This window comes from Triticum aestivum, chromosome 5D, assembly GCF_018294505.1.
Source record: "Triticum aestivum cultivar Chinese Spring chromosome 5D, IWGSC CS RefSeq v2.1, whole genome shotgun sequence".
Classification (NCBI taxonomy): domain Eukaryota; kingdom Viridiplantae; phylum Streptophyta; class Magnoliopsida; order Poales; family Poaceae; genus Triticum; species Triticum aestivum.
In genome coordinates, this window is record NC_057808.1 from 501,844,241 (window position 1) to 501,852,235 (window position 7,995).

At 45.3% G+C, this 7,995-nt stretch overlaps 1 pseudogene; it reads right to left on the minus strand.

The window, feature by feature from the left end:
- Window positions 1-5,288: 5,288 nt before the first annotated feature.
- On the minus strand, window positions 5,289-7,729 carry LOC123125774 (probable inactive purple acid phosphatase 2; annotated as a pseudogene).
- Between the last annotated feature and the right edge of the window lie 266 nt (window positions 7,730-7,995).

Sequence of the window (7,995 nt, forward strand, 5' to 3'; positions counted from 1 at the left end):
TCTTTAGATCTCGTTTCTTTTGGCAGTCTGATGAGGCCAAGAGGAAATACCGTCTCGCGCGATGGGATATCCTTTGTCGACCTAAAGACCAAGGGGGCCTCGGTATTGAGAACTTGGAGATTAAGAGCAAATGGTTGTACATGTTAGAGACAGAGCCAGAGGGCATGTGGTCTCAAATCCTGCACAATAAGTATTTGCACTCGAAAACGCTAGCCCAGGTTACCATCAGACCGACTGATTCACCGTTCTGGAAGGGACTTATGAGAACGAAGGATATGTTCTTTCGTAGGGTCAAATTCTTGATTGGCAACGGGATGTCAACAAGATTTTGGGAGGATACGTGGCTAGGAGAGACACCTTTGGCCTTACAATATCCTACCCTTTACAATATTATACAACGTAAGGAAGATTACGTAGGTATCGTCCTTCAAACTATTCCCTTGAACATCCCGTTCAGACGTACGTTAGTGGGTGAGAGATGGACAGCCTGGATGCACTTGGTTCGGAGATTGATTGAAGTTCGACTCTCCGACGTGCCGGACTCCACACAATGGAAGTTAACTAAAAATGGAATATTTACGGTGAAATCATTTTATACGGATCTGATTAATTCTGGCCCCATCTCAAGGTCACTTCATATATGGAAGGTTAAGGTTCCTTTGCGGATTAAAATTTTCATGTGGTTTGTCCACAAGCAAGTAATACTCACAAAGGACAACTTACTTAAGAGGCGATGGGTAGGTAACTCGCGGTGTTGTTTTTGTGCTCAAGATGAGACAATACAACATTTATTTATCGAATGCCCACTTGCCAAGTTACTTTGGAGAACGATTCATATAGCTTTTAATATCAATCCCCCAGTAGATATTGCGTCTTTGTTTGGGACGTGGTTAGCTGGGGTTGAACAGATCACGGCAGCTCGTATTCGGATTGGAATATGTGCGTTATTATGGGCTATATGGAACTGCAGAAATGATATGATTTTTACGAGACAACACAACTTAACTTTTTTGCAGGTTATCTTGAGAGCTACAGCTTGGATCCGTACGTGGTCCTTACTCACTCCTATGGACTCCAGGGAGCCTTTGGTTACTGGGTGCAACCAATGGGAGATGGTGGCTCGGGCTATATTCAACCGGTTCGGATGGCGTTCGCATAACAGGATAGGAGTCTAGAGAGCTTGTCCTTATTATCACCGTACCGGTTGTCTTTGTCCGATTGTATTTTTCAGTTTTATGTGCTTTGTTTTGCTCCGTTTGCGAGCTGTAAGACCTTTGTGACGATACTTTCTGAATTTTAATAAAAGGGCCGCATGAATCATCATGATGCAGAGGCCGGGCGTATACCTCCATTTCAAAAAAAAAATCTTCCTGGGTTGAAAAATGTCCTCTATTTTGGTGTCTGGTGTACACGGACATGGGACATGATGTTGATTTTGCATTGCATGTTTGATAAATAAATTAGGAGACGGGAAGCCAAAATTCCATACGATTAAAAAGTCTAATAAAATAGCGTAAGCATTTTAGATATGACGTGAGTGATCAGCAAATAATAGGTGTCTGCGGCCCTGAGTTACTCTGTATAATGAACATAAAACCGGTCTTCTCAATTATGATTGAAGATTCATACCCACTACGTGGGCAGCTTGGATGCTTGAACTAAAACCTATATTCATTTGCTTCTCCAGGTCGGGTTCTTGAGCGACCATAGGCGGATGAACGTCGCCGTAACACGAGCAATGCGGCAGTGCTGCATAGTGTGTGATGCCGAGACCGTAAACAGCGACAGATTCCTGAAACGCTTGGCTGAGTACTTTGAGGAGAACGGCGAGTTCTTTTACAAGCTTGGTACGCACCACAAGAAAGGTACAGAAACCTAGTGGTTTTTATTCGGCTGACACATGAGCACTGGGCTAGAAGAATCACAACGACAATAAACACACCACAATGAACAAGATGGACAAATTTCCATGGATACATTCATCAGCAGTACATCAACAATCGTAGTACATCAGTAAGACATCAGTAAGCGTTGGCAGCCACTCATCGGTAATCGAAAATATTGTATGGAGCCATGGTTTAGCCGAACCCACACTCGAAGCCGTACATTATTTGACACAATTTATGGAGATATGTGCATAGCGCCCATCAATAAGTTTGGCGGGAGAGATCAATTACTGTTTAGAGCATGGTTAGTAGTATAGCCAGCCACTGGTTATAAGTCAGTGCCATGTCATATACAACCCATCTTATAGCCAACATGTATAATAGTAGATCAAAAAAGTGTACTACTTTTTTATTATGTGGCTCACCTTTCATTCACAAAGTGCCTACAAGCACGTGTTAGAGCTGGCTCTTCACGAAGAGCCCGCTAACCTTCTCTCTTCTCTTCTCTTTCCTACAACTAAGCAGAAATATACTAGTTTATTCCTTATAGCCCGCTGCCTCATCTTTATTATACTACTTGCTCTTACCATGCTACAGTTGCTAACAAAGCCTAGTACTTGCTGATGGCACAGGCTATAAAATATGAACCTAGGTCACCTGACAATGTTTATTCAACTCTGGTCTGCCCCACGTCTTGCCTTTGCACCAGCAGTACTAATATTTGTTTGAAATGAAACATATCCCTGTGTCAAAGGAATTATGTTTTTTCTTCTAACGTTGCCTATTTGTTGTTTGAAAGGAACCGTATTGCTGTTTGCTATTCTTCTAAATTTGCCTAATTGACATCCCTGTAGAACAAAAGTTTCATCATGAGTTGTTCTGTTGAATAACCTGAAAAAACAGGTCCAACCAATTGCTGTAAGTCTGGTATTGTTGTTTGCTATGTCTTCACTTTAATTGAAAGAATTCTGTGATTATACACATTAGATTCTAAAACTGAACAATAAACTGCTCGTGGAAGAATATTCTCATGTAAAACAGTTGGTACTTTCTTTTGCGAATAAAAAAAAAATTGGTACTTCTGACATTATAAGAACCATATCCCTGACATGATAAGAACTACATTAATAATCCAGAGGATTTTAATTTTATTCTTTTAACAATAAGCTTGCGAGTGCTGCTAGATGCGATGAAGAGTGTGAACAGAATATTTATTTTTTAATTCTCAGGCTTGGGCTCATGATCTACAGTAAACATAGGGGCATGTGCCAACCCATCCTTTTCCTAAAAAGATGAGCCTAGGCAGGCCTACGGGCAAGTTGACAAAGAGGAGAATTAAGCTAAACGGAGAAATTTGAATGCTAACTATGCACAAATCCACATGAAGACCAACACTCTATCGAACGGCACCGACCATGGGTTCGAGCGGACCATGGTCCTGAATCCCTTGTCTCGTAATCGAACCCATCGGTAATACATCAAGAGTTAAATACATCAGGGATGCCTCAACTTGTTCGGTAAAGTTAATTTGGTGCCTAAAGTTATAAAATACATGAAACTGATGCTCGAACTTATCTGATTGTGCAAATACGGTGCCTCCTTCCGTATCCAGACGTACGCTATGCCGGCATGGAGTGACAGCATGGCGGTGGCCCACATGTAAGTGGCTGAGAGCAGGGGAGGAGCTGTGTAGCCTACGTGTGAGGAGTCGCCTCATATTTTATTTAATCACGTATGAAAGCCAATAGTAAAAATAAATTGCATGATTTAGAATCCATGCTGAGATCTCACGGTCGCAGATTGTATTGTACGCATAAGCTATCCACCACGCCAAAATATGCACAGTGGACTTTCATAAGGTCGAATTATATATACGGTGTTGCCGTGCAAAAGCTAACTTTGGAGCACGGGCATATTGTGCCAGTTTCTCTTAAGTTCAGAGAATTGGATTTTTACAACTAAAAAAATTCCAAAATCTTTTATACGTGCAAATTTTCATCAAAATTCGCGTTTGTATGAGAGATACCAAAAATATACATACATGCAAAATTTTCCTTGTTATTTGTCAAGAATTTTGTCTTTATTGCAGGGCATAATATAACATAATTTCGTACGAAATTTGACAGTCAGAGCACGTGCATACGTTTCTGGTGTGAAAAAAATCTGAACTTTTAAGTGACAATTTTTAACCTTTAAAAAAAATGCCCAGTCGCCACCGTGCTCCGAAAATCCGCTTTGGCTGCTATGTACCTCTTCAAGCTATTCCTTTATATATGGTACTCGTTTGGGCCCACACAAGTTTATTTTTATTTTTCAAGTTTATGTTTATTTTTGGTCTTTCATATTGTTTTTACCTTTTGAAAGAAGAAATGCAAGAAAAAGTTACAGCTGCCATGAACTTAAAAGAAAGCGCTAGTGCATTTCATGTTTTTGGAAAATGTTTCACATGTATTCAAAAGTTATAACGTGTTTACGAAATTTGTCAGGTTCAACATGTTTTAGAATATGTCCATAGAGTATTAACTTTTTTGTGTGTGTAAAATTATCCTTACAATTCTACAAACACGGTTGACATGTTTTGATACATTTCTAGAATTTAATATTACTACACAGTAATTTTAATATATGTTGAATAATTTCAAAAAAATACAATGCTGTCAATTGTTTAATACTTTTGTATTTCAGAAATACAATGAAGATACACCATAATCATGTATCCTTCTGGTCCGGAATGAAGATATATAAATTTACACAATAATCTTAAATATTTTTTGTAACTTTTAAATCCACATATATTTTTGAAAAAGTTAATTTTACCTCTTCAAAGTACACAATGAAAAGATAAAAAAATAAATAGTAACTGCATATCGATAATTATTGTATTTTTTATATGGGAAATTTGCGTGTCATAAAACTAAACAGGAACTTGGGAAAAAACCGGTAGATTACGCATCAGAAAAATTGCAAAGCAACACGTGGAATTGGTCTACATAATTTTCTAGCTATTACTTGTACATACCGGATAGTTTGCCCACGTGGGCAGATCATGACGTTTGGTAACCTGAAGGTGCAGGTTCTAAACACAGTCATGGAGATCTTTTTTCATGGAGATCTTTTTTCATGTTATTTCTCTCTAGCATACACTGTATTTGAGGACTTTCCTACATGATTAAATAAAATACAAGGGATGTTTCTGCAAAATAATTCCTCCCTGCACGTATCCACTTACATGTGGGCCACTGCAATGCTGGAACTTCACGTGGGCAGGGCGTATGTTTGAATACGGAAGGAGGCACCGTATTTGCACGACTGGACAAGTTTGGGCACTAATTTTATGTATTTTGCAACTTTTATGCACCAAACTGATCGTGCAGGACAAATTTAGGCACCTCCGGTGTATTTAACTCATGCATCAACTGCGTGTCGAGATCGTATTGCTTCGTTCAGACACACTGATGAAGGTGAATCTGAAGACTAAGTATCTAGTTGCTGTTGTGTCTAGACATTCAATTGGTGTCTAGATATGTTACAGTGGAAAAGGAAGAGCAATTACCAACACAAACGAGTAAAAGGGCGAACCAATCAGGACTCCTCATCTTGTACAGGACTCCATCCTGCAGAGCCCGCCTTCTTCTTTCTAACAGCAAAGCCAGCCATGAAACCGAGCAGCATGGCAAGCACCACGCCGCCGGCAAGTCCCAGGTACCTCATCTTCTCCGGCATCGCACCGACCAACTTACCAGGCGCACCGCCGGCGGCACCGACTTGCGGCGACAGTATTTCGACCATGTCATGGACTTGCCCATCATGGTTCCCAATGTACATCAGTGTCAACTTCTCCCTCGTGGCCACAAGCTTCGCGTACCCGAACTCGCTGCCACGGTACATGGACCGTTGCGGCTGAGGGAATATGGGCACATCGGCTGGAAGTCCTGCCCGGCCATCCCGATCACGACATGCACAGGAGCACCGGGGTACACGAAGCTCGACGACGTGTTGAGGCACCGGTAGCTCTTCATGGGGCAGAACCTCTCGCACCTGTGAATGTGCCCCCACAGGGCGAGCGTCACGCCGTGCTACACAAAGAGGGGCTCCAGGTGCTGGATCATCTGCTCCCTGTGAGCCGCGTCCTTGGCCTCGTTGCTCGAGGTGTACATCGGCCGGTGGCCCTGGAACACGACGAACGGCGTTCGGCTCCGGTTGACGCGCTCGAGGTCGGCCTTTATGTAGTTGTACTGATCACTGCCACGGATAAAATCTGTTTCGGTGGACATGTAAACGAAATGGACAACACCTGCGTCCAAGGAGTAGTAGAGGTTCCGGGTGTCGGGGGCGTCGGTGCCGGTGGGGAGGGAAGAGTTTCCGGGCATTCTGAACTTGATGCTGTATGGCACTCCGCATTCGCCGCCGCCGTCCTTCCCGTTGTACACGTTTGCTGCCCAGGAGGGTTTCCAGGGCTGGGAGGGCCAGTCATACTCGTGGTTTCCAATGCAGACGTGGTATGGTGTGCTGGCAGCGATGGGCTCGATCTGCTCGAAGAAATGATCCCATAACAATGCGTAACCTTTGGCGTAGCTGATGTCGCCGATGTGTGAAATGATTGCCGGTTTGTCGCTGAGGGCTTGGAGATCGCGGAGGATCCATTTCACGGTCGACAGACTTTCTTGAGGCGTTCGGAAGTAGGTGTTGTGAGGGACGTAGGTGCCCAGGTCGCCGAAGAGGAATGCGATGGTCTCGTTGGCCTCGGCGTCGCGTGAGATGAAGCTGTGTGTCTCACTCCAACCTCCTGAATCATTGCCAACCTATCAAATGACAGTCCAAACTTCAAAAGATTAGGTGAGCGTTTATGCCAAATGCCGATGATGTTTGATGCTCCTTATGGTTGGAACTTTTGAAACTATGTGCTACGAAAATTATGTATTGTGTCACAAACTACACTGTATATCAAACTGAAGCTAGTGTTCTAGAATTAAATTTTGCACAACTTTCAGACGACCCCATCTGAAATTAAGTGTAATTTTGCACATCCTAAACTAGGATTGCGGACAATGAGCTATGTCTGTCTGGAAATCAAACTCAGATCAAAATGCCAGCACAGAATTAGTGTTAGCAGCCACAGTTCACCATGTCACTACCTTGTAGGAGTACCTGGTCCCAGGCTGCAGCGCCTTCATGACGCCGTCGAAGACGAACCCGGGGTGGCGCCACCCGACGCTGTGGTTGGCCGGGTGGCCGCACATGTGGCGCCGCTCGTACGTGCTCGCCACCGCCGGCACCTCCTCCCACTCCTCCTCCTCCTCGCGCCGGCCGGCGGGCCCGTACCTCACGGACCTCGTCCCGCCGTCGCCGCACACGAACAGCACCCGCATCTCGTCCGCCTCGTCGGTGAACGCCAGGTGCAGCTGGGCGGGCCGGGCGCCGGATCCCTCGTGGGCCACGTCGCCCGAGACGGCGGTGCGGTGGCTGGCGTCCGGGAGCGGGTCGCCGTCCTGGTCAACGCGCGGGTTCTGGCCCGGCGGCCCCCGGAAGAGGCGGAACTGGTAGGGGGCGCGCAGGTCGGGCAGGCGCGGGAGCGCGAGGCTGCCGGCGCCCGTGGCCCAGGAGGCGGAGGAGTTGAGGAGGAGGAAGCCGAGGTAGTCGAGGTCGCCGGAGGTCGGCGGGGAGTAGACGGCCACGTAGTCGAGCGGGCCCGGGTCGGGGAGGTTGGACCATTGCAGGGTGACTGCGTGGTGGTCTGGTTTGGTCAGCGTCGCCGGGGTGGCGGTGAGGGTCGTGGTGGAGGTGGTGGTCTCGCCGGCGGCGAGGTGGGCGGCGAGCAGGAAGAGCAAGGCCGAAGGCGACATTGTAATGCATTTGTTTATGGATGGAGCTTAACTTAATGAATGTGCTCAGGAAGCTCAGATCAGTTTAAACAAATATTTCAAGATCGCGCTTCATTTCAGTTCAGTTGACACCGTAACCTCCAGTTTCATGCTTCATTGGGTGACGCGTCATCACCCTTTGCAACAAGACTTATATTGGGATCCGCGCTTCGCAACACGAGCCATACTGCATTCCTCGTCGAACCGTTCTTTTACCTCGTCTAAATCATCGCAGCACGAACCATGTT